We start from the raw sequence: 19,215 nt of genomic DNA, 5'->3' as shown, positions 1-19,215 counted from the left end.
TCAAACGTTCCCTTCATGTTTCACAATATTAACAAAGTATTTAATCCCTGCCTGAAAATTAAATCCATATTTCTTCTCGTACAACCGAGTGGCAGCTATTGATCCAGCTCCCCAGGTGCAAGACTAACGTGATCCCTCGCTGGGCATCACCACTACGTCCTGTCAAGCGTAATACATGCTTCCCGGCTGAAAGGTAGTTGCAAGAACCAAAGTAAAAGGTTGTATAGACAGTGAGCTGTTGACACGAGGTCTGGTCTCCTCCCAGGGTGATGGAAGAAGGATAAAAGGAGTCAAATTTCAGAGCTTTGATCTTTAGTAGGATGCTCTGTATAGGCAGATTTTTTTTTTTTGGCCACACCCATGGTAGGCAGAAGTTCCTGGGCCAGGGATGGAATCTGATCCACCACGGGCACAACACTGGGTCCTTAACCCCCTGAGCCACCAGGGAACTCCTATGTATGAACACCTTGGAAAGAGAGATTCAAGTTGCCCTAGAGAGACTTTCCTCATGCAATGACTACTCAGGTCTACCCTAAAGTGTGGTGGGCTGGGAACATGAGGAGCCCTGGAAGTCAAGGTCGGGGCCAAGGTCACTATCTCAGCGACTTTGGGCAACGCCTTGGGCATCAGAGCCTGGGTTTCATGGACTTGTTTGCAAAAAGAAGTAGAGGCACCCTGCCTTTTGCCCAGTGTGAGAATAAAATAGAGAGGTAGGAATAAAAGCATAAAGTCAATTATAAAACCTTCTACAAGGATAAAGGTGAATGACTCCGTCATAATAATCATTATGAAATGGTGCTTTTTGGAGAATGGAAGTGGATCTCTTTTAGATTCTGCCTTATCCTTTCTGTGTGGGGTTCAGTGCTACTATTGTACATTTTTCATTCATTCTCATGCTGATTGCTTCAGTTATCCTCTACAACTGTTAACAGGCGGGCAGACTTCCAAGGCCCTCCAAAGGCACGCCTTCAGGATAACCATAAATCGACAGATATTTACTGAAATAATGAGTTCTAATTATGGATGTGAAATGGATTAAAAGACAAGAAGTATCTACCCAGCAGTGGACCGGATTAGTGAAAAAAAAAATAGAGCTGTGGATACTCATTCTCATGATTTATTGCAAGGAGACATAAATCTGGGCTCTTAGGAGTTTAAACTATACATTTTGCACTTGATTTATAAAAACCTGCTCATAAATCCAGTTCAGCTTCTCATTGAGAAATCATTATTCTCAGCGTCAACGTCAACTAAGTATGAGGATTTATAAACCAGGAAAATATGTGTACAAAATGAACCCCAGGTTTTGAAATCATACCAATAAATCTTTTTTTTTTTTAAATCCTTTTTTAAAAAAACCAACAACAAATCCTTACCTTACCTTTGAGATGTAAGTGAAAGATTTAGAAGTCAGGACCTTAAATATACATGATTGCGGGACGTCTAATAAGCCATTACCTAATCTGCATTGAACACACTAGAATTTCAGAGTGGTAGCTATCAGGAATCACAGCATGAAGAGGAATTCTTTAAAAATTTTTTTTATTAAAGTATAGATGATTTACAAGGTTCCTTCAATTTCTGCTGTAGAGCAAATTAATCCATCATACATATACATACATTCTTTTTTCTTATACTTTCTTTCATCATGGTCTAGCCCAAGAGACTGGATAGAGTTCCCTGGGCTGGACAGCAGGACCCCATTGCTTATCCACTCTCAATGTCATAGTTTGCATCTACTGACCCCAAACTCCCCATCCATCCCCCTCCCTCCCCCTGCCCCTTGGCAACCACAAGTCTGTTCCCCATGTCTGCGGTCTGTTTCTGTTTTGTAGATAGGTTCATTTGTACCCTATTTTAGATTCCACATAGAATTGATATCATATATTTGTCTTTCTCTTTCTGACTTACTGCACTTAGTCTGAGTCTCTAGTTGCATCCATGTTGCTGCAAATGGCATTTATTCTTTTTTTTTCATGGCCAAGTAATTCCATTGTATATACGTACTACTTCTTCTTTAACGTCAATGGACATATGAGTTGTTTCCATTTCTTGACTATTGTCAATAGTTCTGTGATGAACATAGGGGTGCTTTTTGCATGAAAGTTTTGTTTGGATAGCTGACCAGGAGTGAGATTGCTGTATCATATGGTAGCTCTATATTTAATTTTCTGAGGGAGCATACTTTTAAGTGAATGTTTAAAGAGGTTTCTGCTTTCAGGTGTTAGCAGGGTGAGAGATGCTATTCTGATCCATGGCACTCATCCTCTTCATGGGGCCAATACAGATACCTGCCAGCTGATGGAACTGGGTACCAATAACAGTTCACACCTGGTCGCCTCTCTGGAGAATGACTCCTGGTTGAGACTAAGTTGTCCCCCACCCCCGCCCCCATAAAGTTACCCTATCCCTACCCAGCCTGTAGAACTCTTGACTTCTGGGGGTCAGCAAGGGGGGTCCTCCTTGCTCCAAACCTGAGGGGTGCAGCTAGTATTCAAGGATTCGCCCCACATGGCATCAAATCAAGGCTCTGTTTCACCAGACACAGGTGCTTTCTCACTTCTCTGCACCTTCCATGCAGATTTTTTTCCTTGGAGAATCAATGGCGTTCAAATTCCTACGTTCGGGTTCTTCATCTAGGAAACCCAAGCCAAGACTCCAGTTATCTCTAACCCTTCTTTACCACCACCATTCCAATTCCCTTGGATCCCAAACCCACACGGAAGGTAAACAAGATCCCCTCAGGAATTCTTTCCTTTCTCATGAAGTTCCTTGGTCAGAGTCTCAATGGTATCTTCTTGATTTTCCATGTGGCGACTGCTCATACAAAATTCAGAGGTGATGGGATGGGCAATTATTGTCTTAAAAGGGATATTGATGTTTCTTTGGGTTTCTGTAGCTGAAGTCTTGGTAATTCGAGCTTTATGTCTCGGTATGTTTCAGGAAGGGTGGGGATGTCTCCACCCGAAAAGGAGGCTGCAAGGAGATAAGGACTTTCTGACTTCGAGAGCCGCAGGTCCCCATCACAACTTGGAACCGTCGTCCAGAAGTGCATTAGGAGCACAAGATGTTCTGTAAGGAACACAAAGCACTCTGGGATATGGCAAAAGCCTTTCCCATTATTGGGCCAACGATGATGAGAGTAGGAGCTGCTGCTGCTAATGTTGCTTAAATTATTCAGTACATAAAGAACGTTCCCGATAGGAGTTGCTTACACGGACCCAAGGCTCTTAGTGACTCTATCTGGTGATGAACTGAGATGCCTCCAAAACCTTTCCTGAGCAATGTCTGTATCCCTCGTGAGGGAAACAAGATCTAGAGAAGAACTTCCATCATCCTCTTGGAGCTCCAAGGTGCAAAGTCACCAATTCTACAGAGGAGATTTGGTCCCGTACATGTAATAGCAAGAAGGGGTGATGATTAATCTTCAATGCTCCATGCAACGTGGTGGATTTCTATGCCTCTTTGTAGCCTTGTGAGGCACCATCTGGCTCTTGGGGTAAAAGTAGAAACCAGGCGCCACTGCCAATAGTGCGTGATGGCTGGGAAAGGATCTCTGGACCATACTGCCTGGAATCGAATCTCTGTTTGGACCCAGCATGTCTTGCTTAGTATAGGACCTCAGGTAACTTGCATCTCTGGGTGTGTTAAAATGGGTGTAATGATACCTTCTGGTTCATGGCTGTTGTGAAGATTAAATGGCAATGCTCACAAGGGTAGCATACGTAGAAAGCTCCCCGGAATGGAACACTCTATATAATCCTGTGCAAATACATTTTTAATGAATACAGTAATATAATTATTACACAAATATTATATGCACATATATCATTATACACTATATGCAATGCAATCTATAATGATAATGTTTGTAACATAAAATACATTATAAAAAGATAATAAATGTGGTATGCATTATAATGTAGTATGCATTTATTATAATATAGAATTATAGTATATATAGTATGCAATATAGAAGAGATTATATCTATATTGTGTTATATATTACATATTATAAGATAGTCTATATTACAATATACAGACGGGGCAGAGAGGGAGACTTATGTACAGACATATATATGGGTTGTATGTGTATAAATGGTGCATTCAGTTAAAAACATCAGCAACAAGCCTCTAACATGCTTCTTTTTCTTTTTCTTTTTTTTCTTTTTTTGCTATTTCTTGGGCCGCTCCCACGGCATATGGAGGTTCCCAGGCTAGGGGTCCAATCGGAGCCGTAGCCACCAGCCTACGCCAGAGCCACAGCGACGCGGGATTCCAGCTGCATCTGCAATCTACACCACAGCTCTCGGCAACGCCGGATTGTTAACCCACTGAGCAAGCGCAGGGACCGAACCCGCAACCTCATGGTTCCTAGTCGGATTCGTTAACCACTGCGCCACGACGGGAACTCCAACATGCTTCTTTTTCAAAGAATGATGACCTGACAATGGCCCATAAAGGATGGCATCCATTCCCTCTCATTGACCCAGGACATCTTGTGTTCTCTTTGTCAACATCCAATTTCATCCTACTTTACACAACATGAAATAATTTCATCACCCCGCCCAGAGAAAGGAAGAGAAAGCCCAGAATGGAAAGTCTGACCATGGGGAAGAAAGAAAGAGATTTAGCAAGAATAGAATGCTACCACGGCCAAGGACATAGGTTTGGTAAATGCAGGGAAAATTGGTACCTACACTCCTGCAACTGACTCTGTGAATGAAATCAGTGCATGCGTTTTAACATATGTCCAGGATCCCCAGGGACCCGGGTACTTAGAAAAAACTTCATATTTTCAAATAGGAAGATCTTTGCTATTTGTTGCTCATTACAGTGTTTGCTGATATACCAGAAATGACATTTGAACAGAAAAAGAACACAAAATGAATGAGAGGAAAATAAAGAAATAATTAATTGGATATTTGTCATGAAACTTGAAGCTTATGAGCAACCATGTCACAGGAGGAAACCAATGGATGCAGTTTTCCTCATGTCCTAAACAGGTGGTTTTGAGAGGATAACATGAGCTGTGTGATCGTGTGGAAAGAGGCCATGCCGCTGGGGGAAGAGGGGTGAAATGGGTCTTGCAGCTGGTGCAGGGTGTGGAGGAGAGACTGGTATGGACAAACTTGCCATAGTTTCTTCCTGCCTTCTTTATGCTGAGTTTTTAAAACATAAAACTAGTGTGAAGTCCCCTGCATGCCATTTCATTTCCTTCCTTCTATTCCCACAAAACTCAGTTTGCTTTTAACAGTGTCTGGGATCACTGAATTGTCTTATCATTCTAATACATATGTGTGTGTGTGTCTATCATCTACATGTCCCGTTGTATCAACTATCTATCGTCTGTGTCTTTAACACTATCAGTCACCTATCATCTATATTTCTGCCTGGTTCTATATCTATCATCTTACTAGCTCTATCAATTATCTATCTATCTATCCTTTGTTTAACGCAGTGAATTTTATTACATTTATAGTTGTACAATGATCATCACAACCCAATTTTACAGCATCTCCATTCCCAACCTCCAGCCCATTCCCCCATCCCACAACCTATCTCCTTTGGAAACCATACATGTATCAAAGTATATAAGTCAGTATCTGTTCCGCAAAGTTCATTGTGTTCTTTTTTTTAAATTCCACTTGTAAGTATGTGATGTTGATGTTTCACTAACTTCACTTGGCATGATCATTACGAGGTCCATCCATGTTGGTGAAAATGCCGTTATTTCTTTCTTTTTAAGGGCTGAGTAATATTCCATTGTGCAGATGTACCACATCTTCTTAATCCACTCCTCTGTCAATGGGCTATCATCTTGCTACATCCATCCATCCTCTCTCCACAAGCGAACTACCCATTTTTAAAACTTAAGCAAATGGTGTCAGTCTGAAGGTCCCTTCTTTTATTCGCAATTCAACTTGAGACTTGATTCAGTTGATATTTGTAACACCAGCTTATTCATTTTAGTTATCATTAATTATCCCAGTGTGGGTGGTGTCTGATTTGTCATCATTATGAGCAAGAAACACTCTTGTCCATACTCTGCACGTGGCCTGAGCTTCTGTGGAAGAGACAGCTGGCTGGAGGGGAGAGGGCATCTTCAACTCTGCAGACGCTCTGAGGAATCTTTCCAAAGTGCTCAGTCCACATACCCTCTAATAGTGTGGGGATCCCTTTGGCTTCATGATAGCCTCGATGCTTGAGACTATCTGACAAATGTTTGCCCAGACTAAGGGAGTCTTATTGTTTTATTTTAAATGATTTTTATTTTTTCCATGATAGCTGGTTTACAGTATTCTGTCAGTTTTCTACTGGACAGCAAAGTGACCCAGTCACAACATACATGTATACATTCTTTTTCTTACATTATCCTCCATCATGCTCCATCATAAGTGACTAGGCACAGTTCCCAGGGCTATACAGCAGGATCTCATTGCTTCTCCATTCCAAAGGCAATCATCTGCATCTATTAACCCCAGATTCCCAGTCCATCCCACTCCTTGCCTCTCCCCCTTGGCAACCACAAGTCTGTTCTCCAAGTCCATGATTTTCTTTTCTGAGGAAAGGTTCCTTTGTGCCATATATTAGATTCCAGACATGAGTGATATCATGTGGTATTTGTCTTTCTCTTTCTGACTTACCTCACTTATTATGAGTCTCTCATTCCATCCATGTTGCTGCAAATGGCATCATTTTGTTCTTTTTTATGGCTGAATAGTATTCCATTGTGTATATATATCACAACTTCTTAACCCATTCATCTGTCGATGGACATTTAGGTTGTTTCCATGTTTGGCTCTTGTGAATAGTGCTGCAATGAACATATGAGTGCATGTGTCTATTTCAAGGAAAGTTTTGTCTGGATACATGCCCAAGAGTGTGATTTCTGGGTCATACAGTAGTTCTGTATTTAGTTTTCTGAGGGATCTCCATACTGTTTTCCATAGTGGTTGTACTAATTTACATTCCCATCAACATTGTAGGAGGTTTCCCTTTTCTTAAGGGAGTCTTATTGAGGTTTCAACTTGAATTTGTCTGTCCATAGTAATGGACATAAGATGTCATTGTGTAATTCATTTCCTCTTTTCTTTTTTCTTTTTCTTTTTAAGGCCACATCTGAAGCATATGCAAGTTCCCAGGCTAGGTGTCAAATTGGAGCTGCAGCTGCAGCCTATGCCACAGCCATGGCCACACCAGATCCGAGCTACATCTGTGACCTACCCTGAGGCTTGTGGCAATGCCAGATCCTTCACCCACTGAGCAAGGGCAGGAATCGAACCTGCATCTTTACGGATATTATGTCAGGTCTTTAACCCGCTGAGCCACAAGGGGAACTCCCAATTTCCTATTTTCTATGGCGTTTTTCTCCACTTCTCCTTTTTTTGATTTGTGGAAATACATGCTTGTGTATACTTGTATGCATTTTTATAAATATGTATATCATTTACATATACATATATTCTTAAAGATATGAGTATATTATAATATATTCTGGATACTAATCAAAAACACTTGAGGTGAAGCCTTGACACATTCTTGGCTTTTCTCTCTACTGACAGTACATTTTTATTTTTAGAAATAGTAATCACCTTAGTGTTCAAATTAATTGTCTTTGTTTTAAAATAACTGGGTCTTTTCCTGTTTTAAGTTCAGGCAGGAATCCTCCATCACAATGCCACTAGACTGGCTTTCGTCTCTTTCTTGCACGGCGTGCCTAATCAGGCTTTTCCTATTATGCCTCTTACATAATGAAGCAGACGGGATGGCCATTTAAGATGATAACCAGTATTAAAAGCATGTTCTGTTGTTTTTCTGGGTTGAGCACTTTGGGCTATTTTTGGAAACGACTGCCCCATAAACACCCAGATCCTCATTATCACATTACACAGATATATCAGGATGTTTTCAAAGTACTTTTAAATCATTTTTATTCGTTATTACCCTGCACCCTCGCTTTTTAATTGGAAGGCATTGCCTCTCAGTACTAAATTCCTAATGAAGTCCCCAGATGCAACCTGCCCCCACCTTTTTTTTTTTTTTTTTAATAGCAAGCCGACACCATTTGAAGGAGGAATACATGCTTTTTAATGGTGTTGTTCATGTTGGTACAACTAGGAACCAATCCCTGGATCTCAGAAACATAAATTCCACCCAAGCTTGTTCTAGAGCTTTCTAAATGGGGGTTATTGCCTTTGACAAGTCTAGGTCTTGTGAAGCAAGCTTTAAAAAAAAACTCCCTTTGCTGAGCCTGAGGATGCTGTGGTGGAGTATAATGCAACACTACACGCTAGAGGATAGGACAGTCACAGAAAGACACACTGGTCTGGATCCACTTAGACAAGGAGCTGAGAAGACTCAAAACCAGAGAGGGAGAGAGCAGACTGGTGGGTACCAGGGATGTGGGGAGGGGAAAAAGGGGAGTTAGGGTTTCACAGGCATGCAGTTTCAGCTTTGGGACATGCGCATTCCAGAGAGCAGTGGTTGGGATGGTGGCTCAACAGGGTGGATGAACTTAGTACCGTTGAACCGTACAGTTAAAAAGTTACAATGGACATTTTTCAGTGAGGCTTATTTTCACCCCGACTGAAATGTGTTTCACTCCCTTTACAGCTGATCAACGCAGCGTCATCGTCCACAAGACAGTGTAGGTGAGCAAAGGAAGAAATGATACAGTCTATAGGCATAATTTCCATTGGCCGTTCCAGCATCTTTGTGCTTTCTGCTGCTTGTTTGGATGGAAAACACACATGAAAGCAGGTCCCCATGCCAAGCTCTTTCCTAGGAGTGTTTTTCCTACCAAAATATATTCCACATGCAACATGGTGGACACTTATGGTGTGCCACATGAGCTTTCGATGTATTTCTATATCATAATGTGATGGCTACTGTAGCCATTGTTGGCATCTCTATCATGCTACATACTTACTTTTTTTCAAGATATTTTCTTGCTGTACGGCACAGGGAGCTGTGTCCAGTCTCTTGGGTTAGAAGATGATGGAAAATGGAAAAAAAAAAAAAACAACAAAAAAAGAATGTGTGTGGGTGGCTGGATCACTTTGCTGTACAGCAGAAATTGAAGGAACATTGTGAATCAATTATGACTAAAAAAAGGCAGTTCGTGTGGACCTTCCTACACTGTAGGTGGGAATGTAAATTGGTCCAGCCACCATGGAGAACAGTATGAAGCTTTCATCTTTAAAAAACTAAAAATAGAGATATTATATGATCCAGCAACCCCACTCCCAGGCACTTATACAGAGAAAACCATAATTTGAAAAGATATGTGCACCCCAGTGTTCATGGCAACACTATTTATAACAGTCAAGACATGGAAGCCACCTAAGTGTCCATCAGCAGGGGAATAGATAAAGAATATGTTGTATGAACATACAATGGAGTACTACACAGCCATAAAAAGGAATGACATGACGCCCTTTGCCACAACATGGATGGATCTAGAGATTATTATACTAAGTGAAGGAAGTCAAAGACGAAATCGTATGACCTCACTTGTATGTAGTCTAAAAAAAATGATACAAATGAACTTGTACGTAGTCTAAAAAATGATACAAATGTTATTTACAAAACAGAAACAGACTCACAGACTTTGAAAACAAACTTACAGTTGGTTGCCAAAGGGGAAAGGTTGAGGGGTAGGATGGCTTGGGGATTTGAGGTTGGCATATGGACACTACTGTATAGGAAAAAGATGATCACCAGGGACCTGCTGTATAACACTGGGAATTCTATTCCATGTTCTGTGATAACCTACATGGGAATGGACATAGGTATACATATAACTGAATCACCTTGCTGTACAGCAGAAATTAACACTGTAAATCAACGCTGCTTCATTAAAATTAAAAACAGTACTTTCTGTGGCATAGTTATAGAGCGGTGCTTCAAGAAGCATAGACCAGGTAACGTGAAGACAGTCATTTGGGAGTTACTTCCTAAAAGGACAAGTTGGAGGAAAGAAAGGCACTGTAGCAATGTTCACAGCTGGCCAGCATCGTAGAGCTTTTCCACTCCACTTTCAGATTCCTGGCTGCTGAGTAGAGGGGAAAACAGGTTAATAACCACAAGAAGATTGTTGATCAGCAAAGAAGCTGAAGAGCTGGATCTCCTGACCTCAGGTTTACAACCTGCTCCACCTTCATCCTCAAGAAGCCAGTCACGCCTCTTCTGCCACGATATTGATCGATTTCTTGTATCTTTGATGAGATGACATTGGACATCACATCCATTATTTTTGTCCATAACATCAATGACGAGATTGAGCAGGACAAGTGTTCCCTAGCCTACTTTTTTTTTCTTTGATACACAATACTTAATTTGACGATGCTGATGGTCTCACACAGAAGGATGATTTTGGCAAGATGAGTTTGGGCTTGCTTTGCATGGGGCTTCCAAAAACTGCACGCAAGTGTCTGTGATACAAAAGGCACCTGTTCAGGGAGTTCCCCTTGTGGCGCAGGGGAAATGAATCCAGTTAGTATCCATGAGAATGTGGGTTCGATCCCTGACCTTGCTCAGTGGGTTAAGGATCCAGCATTGCCGTGAGCTGTGGGGTAGGTTGCAGATGTGGCTGAGATCCCAAGTGGCCGTGGCTGTGGCTGTGGTGGGGGCTGGCAGCTGCAGCTCCAACTTGACCCCCCAGCCTGGGGACTTCCATATGCCACGGGTACAACCCTAAGGAGCAAAACAACAACAATAAACAAACAAAAAAAAAAACTACCACAAAAACAAAATGTGCCTGTTCAACAATTGCTAAAATCTGCTGCTCGGCAGATGATCAAATGCAAGTTCATGATGGGAACCTGGCCACACGTTCTTTGCCTGGAAAAGTCCTTCTGAAGATCACATGGTATTGCGTACTGCCTGCTGTTTTTCCCTTTAAGTCCTGTTGTGTCCAGGACAATGTCCAAAAGACAGTGTACAGAGCTGCTCTGCCATCATGCATGTGCCAGCTGATCCCACACACCACATTCCTTTTATGAACATCTCAGAGCAAAGATGATTCTGTTCCCAGCAACTTCAATCCAACGGGTGCCTCCCTCAAAACTCCCAATGGAAGAGCATGCAGATTGGTAGCTGGGAAGCAGGGAAATGCAGTTGAATCAAACAAGGTCATGCATGTGAAACTATTCCATAAGCTGGAACCCGTGGACTTCCGTGACACTGAGGAGTAATGCTGTGACTACTATTAAAATCTCTACTTGAGAATAAAATAATGGCATTTGCAGCAACATGGATGCACTTGGAGATTCTCATGCCAAGTAGAGTAAGTCTGAGAGAGATGACTATATGAAACCACTGCTCTGTGGAATTTAAAATACGGCACAGGTGAACCTCTCTGCAGAACAGAAACAGACTCACAGAGGTAAAGAACAGACTTGTGGCTGCCAAGGGGGAGGGGGAGGAAGTGGGATGGACGGGGAGTGTGGGGTGAGTACATGCAAACCATGACACAGAGAATGGATAAGCAATGAGGTCCTGCTGTCCAGCACAGGGAACTCTATCCAGTCTCTTGGGAGAGACCAGGATGGAAGATAATATAAGAAACGGAATGGATCACTTTGCTGTACAGCAGAAATGGACTCAACACTGTAAATCAACTATACCCTAATAGAAAATAAAGTTAAAAAAAAGTATTGCCCTCAGACCACCCCCCTCCCCAACCCCAGGAGTGGGATGAATATTACACCCAGGTCACATATTATTTTGAGCATTTATACAGGAGGGCCAGTATCGGTGAATGATTACAAAGGCAGCCTCCAGATACATGAATGTGCTTTTTCTTTAGAGTCTATACACTTGGTGACAGAAAGAATTTCACTTGTGTTCTGCTCCAGAGGTAATTTCTCTCTTAAATCATTCCTAGTGAAGCGTTTTCGTTACACAGGAGTCAGTCATTTGGAGGAAACAATAATACCATTTACACAATTCTTATTAAGGTATCACCCTAATAAGTTTCTAAGAAAGATGATGGGTTAGGGGAAGGCGATTTCTAATTGCTCAGAAGCTCTTGAACTCCTGTGGGCTGCAAAGCATTGCTGCGTGTTCCACAAAGGGGCTCATGGAGACATTTCCTTCTGCTCTGGGTGCTCCAATTTTCAAACATTCTCCTATGTCTGTTGCTAAAACATCTTCTCTAGCCCAACCCTGTCATCCCCAGAAAGAGCGCCCGCAGGCAGTCACAAGAGGAATTAAAGAAGAAACCCCCGTCCAGAGAAGGCACATATGTTTGGCAAATGGCATCCATAGCGTCCAGGTAATGCATTTGGCCAGGCTGATGTGAAATCTGTGTGAACACAGTGTGAACACAGCCGACAGGAAGGTCCAACATCGAGGACATCCTTGTTTCCTCATTTGCCGAGAACTGGCTGTTTCGCTGAATGTGAAACAGCCCTGGGATCTGAACGAATCGTTTCTCCAGTGGTTATTTCCTCAGCGCATATGCTACATTGTAACACTGTGCTCTAAATAAATGTAACACACGATCTTAGGGCGCCAAGGTGTAACAGGAAGAAGGAAGCATCTATAGGAGAAGACCAAATTCTCTTCATCTGTTCCTATCCATGCCCCTACATGTGTTTTCCCACGTATAAAGGGGATGTTGGAAAGATGGGATCGTGGCTCTAAACATTTAACTTCGTCCCTTTGCTGTACAGCAGAAACTGGCCCAATATTGCAAATCAACTAGACTTTCATAAACAAAAATAAAGTTAAATAATTGCTTTGTTTAAGCTTGGGCAAGTGTCTTCAGAATAAAAGGCAGGGATGGATATGGAATACACTGACGGATAGGAAAGCCTTCGTGGTAGAATGATGGGAACTGAATGGGGTCTGAAAACAGAAAGAAAAGGGTGTTGGGAAGTGTGGTCCCAGCTCAGTTCAGTCCAAACCACCCAGGCAGAGACTGGATGCTGGGATGGATAATTTGATGGGTCAACATGAGGGGACCACAGGTGCCCAGGTACCTGGCTAAACGTTCACTCTAGGTGTGTCTGGGGGAGGTATTTCCAGAAGAGACGAGCATGGGAATCAGGGGGCCCTCCCCAGCATGGGAGGGCGTCACCCCCTCCCCATCCTTGAGAGCTGAGGAGAAGCAAAGGCAGAGGAATGATAAATGTTCTCTCTGCCCAAGTGGACCAACCTGCCACAATGGTCTTCTCCTACCCTCACTCTGGGCGTTACACCATCCACGTTGCTGGGTCTCAGGCTTTGCAACTCACTCATCTCTGGCTTGTGTCTATCCAGAGGACTGTCTTTTACCCAGAGGTGTCTGGTATAATTACTTCCAGGACCGTCACCCCACTTTTCATCCCTACAGCGCCTCCCCTATATTTTCTCCCTCACCTTGTGAACTCTCAGGGCACTCCCATCCCACAAAAGAAGGAATCCCATCCCACAATGAAAGCTACCTGCCCCCCTCAAGGCTCGAGAAGTCTGTCGTCCACTCAAGTCTTTGAAACGCTATTAAAAATAACAGCTCAGGGTTTTCCATATAATACCCAAGGCAGGACTTGTGGAAGGCTTTGCAGACAGTAGGGGATATGAAAAAGCAGAACCCACAGACCCTGCCCAGCAAGAACCTCCAACAAGGTATGCACGAGAGCTTGTCAACTGGATTTGATTCATGGAGTGATGGGAAAAGACATATCCCCCAGTGTTCACAGCAGCACTATTCACAATCGCCAAGACATGGAAACAACCTAAATGTCCATCGACAGAGGAATGGATAAAGGTGATGTGGTCCATATGCACAATGGAAAATGACTCAGCCATAGAATAGAATGAAATCATGCAATCAGGCCATTTGCATCAACACACCTGAACCTAGAAATGATCATACTGAGTGAACTGAGAAAGAGAAAGACAAATACCATATGATATCACTTATATGTGGCATCGAAGGTACGACACAGATAAACTTACTCGTAAAACAGAAACAGACTCACAAGCAAGGAGCGCAGACTTGTGGTTGCCCAGGGGGATGGACTGGGAGTTTGGGATTAGCAGGTGCAAACTACTGTGTATAGGACGGATACATAACAGGGTCCTACTGAAGAGCACAGGGAGCTATACTCAATATCCGGTGGTAAAGTGTAATGAAAAGAATACAGACATGCATGCATGCACAGGGAGCTATGTTCAATATCCTGTGATAAAGTGCAATGAAAAGAATACAGACATGCATGTAACTGAATCACTTTGCTGTACAGCAGAAATGAACACAACATTGTAAATCAACCATAATTTAAAAAGAAAAACAATCACCCATCAGCAGAACCTATGAGTCTCATCCCCGGTATAAAGATGTCTCTAAATTGCATCGTTTCTATGTATGTACGGCGGGCTTCTTAAGACCCAAACACCCCAACGCTCAAGGGCACAGGCCAGGAAGGGCAGAAGGACACCCCTGCATGTCCACTGTGTTTGATGGGCTTGCTCTTCAATCCAGCCTGTATCCTCATGTCTTGCTAGTCCTGCAGGTTGAGAGGGCCATTTTCATGGGAGGCTGGGGAGCTGAAGGAGGGAAAGATCCCTGCCTGGATGTACGGTCTCCTGAGAATTACAGAGTGTGTGTCTGTCAGTGTATGTCACACGTGCAAGGTGCACACAGCCACAGGGGTCCACTTAGAGTTCCACAGATGTGGCCTCGCCTCCCTGCCTAGTCTGCTCGGCACCTGTGTCTCCACCTGTTGGGAGCAGCTCCCACTCACCTGTGCCCTTGTCTTAGGCTTGTCGGCTGGTCCACCAGGCTTGTGCTCAGATGCACCTGCTCCATGGATGCTGAGATGGGGCTGAGAAGTGTCATAGAAACAGATATAAGTCAACAGAAAAGATTTATATATTTTATTTTGTCACCTCCCTTGAAACGTTCTTAGTCTGCTCTTTCCCGCTCATTTTCATTGTTGTCGTGGTGACTCTCTTTCGACTAACATTCCCTTTGGGGAAGAGACAGTTCCCCTACATACACACACACACACACACATACACACGCAGGAATCAGGCACAACCCAGGGCAATGTCCACCATGATTTTATTTATACTCACTGGTCCTCATTTCAAAAGTCCCTTTTACCAACCTTTCTCATCAATAAACAGCGTGCAATGCAGCCAACTTTTTATCCTCTCTATATTTATCTACATATTTTATTTTTAACAATTTTTAATCTTTAATGATGACTAATGAGCCTGTTAAGATACGAGTGGATATGGAGTCCCTTTCTGGCACAGCAGGTTAAGGATCCAGCATTGTCACCGCAAAAACTTGGATTGCAGCTGTGGTGTGGTTTGATCCCTGGCCTGGGAATTTCCGCATGCCACAGGCAGCCGCCCCCTGGCCCCCCCAAAAAAGGATATGATGGTGTGTAATTGAACATAAAGGTTGAAATATTTCCATTCTAGATCCCGACCCCACCCCCAGGATATTCTAGATATATCAGTTATTTCGTAAGGCTTCTTGTACATTCTATTTTCCAAGGCATTGTCCAGATGCCTATAGAAAACAGAGATAGTACCTGAGCAGAAACATTTTATTTTTTTCTAGGGCTGCACCTGTGGCATATGGAAGGTCCCAGGCTAGGAGGTGAATCGAAGCTGTAGCTGCTAGCCTACACCACAGCCACAGCAACGCGGGATGCAAGCCACATCTTCGACCTACACCGCAACTCACGGTAACACCGGATCCTTAACCCACGGAGCGAGGCCAGGGATCGAATGTGCATCTTCATGGATACTAGTCGGGTTTGTTAACCACAGAGCCACAACGGGAACTCCCAGGAACATTTAAAAAAATGTACTTTGGCATCTCACTAAATACACAGAGATTGAGTCCAATCTAAAAATAATGTGGTGGTAGTTTTCCTTTCTGTCCCTTTGTGACTCCATTGCTTTATAATTTTGAAGCCATTCTCACCAGTAACAAAAGGAGGAATTTTTTTGGTGCCATTGTTCGCTTTGCTTAAAACACCCTTTTATTCATTTAGTGTCTAAATAATTATGCAGGGCTCCGATGTGGAGGGCAGGGCATCTATCCAAAACAAGGCAACTGTTGGCCCCTCTTTGCCACCAGGGGCCTTTCTTTGCTTATCTAATCTTTTGGCACCAGTTAGCAGGACAGACCCTCTGAATGACTCCAGGCTTTCTGGAAAAACTGCCTCGCCACAGCCCAATTTCACTAGACCCCAGGCTGATGGGAGACCACAGGGGTCACCTGGGCTTCACGTGTGGGGGCCAAGCTCTCCTGATGCACAGGTGTGTGGAAAGATGCCCCAAAGCGGGGGTGTCACTCAAGCCTGAAATCAAGGCAGCTGGGGAAAATTAACTGGTCACTTGACATTTAGGAGATGATCTGGAGTATTGATCGGTCAACCAGCCTCGTAGAGAGACAGGTATTGATCCCGCAGGTGCTGATTGATTTTTCACCTGTCTTTCTCTTAAGACAAACAAACAAAAACAAAACTCGGCATCGAAATAACTTTGTCTCGTATGCAAATGATACACGCGTGAAAGACTGCCAGAGTGAAATGCTACGCGGAATTCCAATCCTTTGCATTTGTCGGATTGTTTCTTTGCTTTCTGTTTTTGCCTTTTTCTTTTTGCGGGCTGCACCTGCGGCATATGAAAGTTCCCAGGCTAGGGGTTGCATTGGAGCTGCAGCTGGGGTCTACAGCACAGTCATGGATGGCAACGCTGGATCCCAGCAGCATCTGTAAGTGTAACCTGTGCTGCTGCTTGCGGCAATGCTGGAGCCTTAACCGCGGAGCAGCCAGGGATGGAACGCACATCCTCAAAGAGATAATGTCAAGTCCTTAACCAGCTGAGCCACAACGGAAACTCCCTGCTTTATGTTTCTGAGGAGGAGGATCTGTGTTCAGGGCTGCAACTTCCCTCTCCTGGCAGGTTTGGGTTACATGGGGCAGGTGCTCACATAATTATCAAATGGAACCCCGGGCTGTCACATTCATGGCTCTGCCATACATTCCTAACAAGTAATACTTCTTCTCACCTTTCTCTGCTGACCACGGAATTCTTCTGTTGGATTCTGCCCTAATACGAGTCTCCAGGGACTAGAGCAGGTGCTTTCCAGAAGAAGGCAGTGGTGGGTGTTTCCAGAGGCTGGGTGGAGTGTCCTAATGCCGGTGTGGTTTCAGTGTGGAGGATGCAGCTTTCCTGAGGCGGACTTAATGGATCTCACGCCCCAGAGCACATCTGCCTCCTGGGGTCCCCTGGGCTCAGAACTGGGGCAGCCCCGTTGCCCCTGGAAACCCAGCTGGCGTCTGGACATCACAATGGGGTGTAGTGCCTGTTCCAGAGATCCTGTCCTGCTGGCGGGAGAGGAAAGGGCTGATGAGCACCAAACATTTCCAAGCTTCTCCACGAAGGAGAGGGCAGGTGAACTGGTATGTGCACAGTGCAAGCATGTGGTGAGATTTAAGACTCCAGGAGGAAGCAGGGGTGACGGGGTGCCCAGCAGGGTGGCAGTGGTATGCTGTAATCAGAACTGTGGGAACACTGCCCGTGTCAAGCTCAAGAAGGGCTCAGGGGTGAAAGGGGTGAGAGATGAATAGTTCATGAGTCTATCTGGGGAACCCAATGTTTTCATCCAGCTTCAGGGAGGGGAGAAGGGCATTCCAAGGATTCTAGGGGGCATTCTTGGCCAGGAAAAGGAGGCAATAAGAACCCTAAAAGCTGCAGGCACCCAACCCTGCATCTTTTTACAAACCCTAACAAACCTCAGTGGCGTCCAGTGGGTGAAGGGCTCTGAGGTTGCCCCTTATCTACTTCTTCTGAGGCCTGGGCTGATCACCACACAGCTCATTATCTCTAAAAGACAAAGGAATTCCACATTCAAGATTAAATCAAAACTCTTTTTTTTTTTTTTTTTTGGCCGCGCTTCCAGCATGCGGAGTTCCCCAACCTGGGCCACATCAGTGACCCAAGCCATAGCAGTGGCCAGATCCTTACCCCCCTGAGCCACCAGGGAACTCCTCAAAACCCTTTTAATCTCATTCATTCACTCTACTATACAGATGAACCTGATTCCGGAAGTTCCAGAAGCATTTTCACAGCCTGTAGGCAAAGCACATCACCTTGGCTTGGATCCCTACCCATGGGGGCGGGGGTGGGAGGCGTGGCTTACGCAGCCCCTGAGTAAATCCCCAGAGAGGCAGCGCATCTTCCGTGGATGCGCAGAAAGAGAAGGACGCACTCGCTCTCAGGCACTGAGTCGCCTGTGCTTCAAAGATCACGTTTGGCAAAGTGATTTGTTGCGCTGCCTGGCGTTTGAAGGATCCTGAATAGCTTCGTTTTATGGGGGAGGAGAGAGGGCAGCTTTCCTGGTCTCCCTGTTAAGCAGAGCGATCCTCAGGCTTTTAGATTTCTTACGGCCTCCTTTCTCCCCCAGCCAAGAATGGCCTCTGGAATCCTTTGAACGCCCTGCCAGTTGCAAAGGGCCCTCATTTTCATGGATGCACTTCAATGAGCCCATTCACGGCTTTCCCACAGCCCAGAATGCCATCCGGGCGCGCCTGCTCGGGTTTTGTGAGCTCTCGGTGCCAGGAAGAGAAGAGGCACAGGGCTCCTCTTGGCTCTGGATGGCATTCCTGGGCTGGTGTGTCATGGGTTTGAGACAGTGCCTGAAAGAGACTCCAAGGGAAAGCCTCACCGCCCTGTACCCCCCCCAAACAGAGTCCCTAACCCACCTTAGAAAGGAATTTTCTCTGAAAAATCTCACAGGATGGAGAAAGCCATTATTCCAGAGTTAGCACTGCTGAGCACAGTGGTGTTTACATGGAAAAGGAACCGCAACTTGTAAACATCCTCTGTCTCTTGCAATTTTATGTCCCAAATTATTGATGGAGAGGGTAGGGCCTTCATTGCATAACCAAGCCCACCTAGTCAAAAAAAAAAAAAAAAAAAAAGCAATGTCTAGACTTTCCAAAAAATTATCCCTATGTTCATCAAGTCGTGGGAATGGGGGGAGCCTAGCATTTAAACCTTAGAGCCACCATTACTAGAAAAATAGCTTATTCATTCTTTTGATCATCCGAATGTGCTGTGCTCAGTGGCTAAGAGGGAACCACTGGTAAGGGGCACCCCCAGGGGACTTTGACAATGTCTGGGGACATTTTTCATTGTCTGACTGGGAAGGAGGAAAGGCCAGAGATGCAGCTAAACATCCTACGGTGCCCAGGA

At 44.2% G+C, this 19,215-nt stretch overlaps 1 long non-coding RNA gene across 1 annotated transcript in view; it reads right to left on the bottom strand.

Annotated features, from left to right (window-relative positions):
- The window catches only part of LOC110257915, a 49,138-nt gene extending 30,228 nt beyond the window's left edge, over positions 1 to 18,910 (bottom strand). The window contains exons 1-3 of the long non-coding RNA XR_002340921.1: positions 17,754 to 18,910; positions 17,027 to 17,342; positions 14,736 to 14,816 (exon numbers count right to left, since the gene is read on the bottom strand). This is a non-coding gene — a long non-coding RNA (uncharacterized LOC110257915). The remainder of the gene's footprint in view (positions 1 to 14,735; positions 14,817 to 17,026; positions 17,343 to 17,753) is intronic.

This window comes from Sus scrofa, chromosome Y (assembly GCF_000003025.6).
Source record: "Sus scrofa isolate TJ Tabasco breed Duroc chromosome Y, Sscrofa11.1, whole genome shotgun sequence".
NCBI lineage: Eukaryota > Metazoa > Chordata > Mammalia > Artiodactyla > Suidae > Sus > Sus scrofa.
This window is presented reverse-complemented; position numbering and strand designations above follow the sequence as displayed.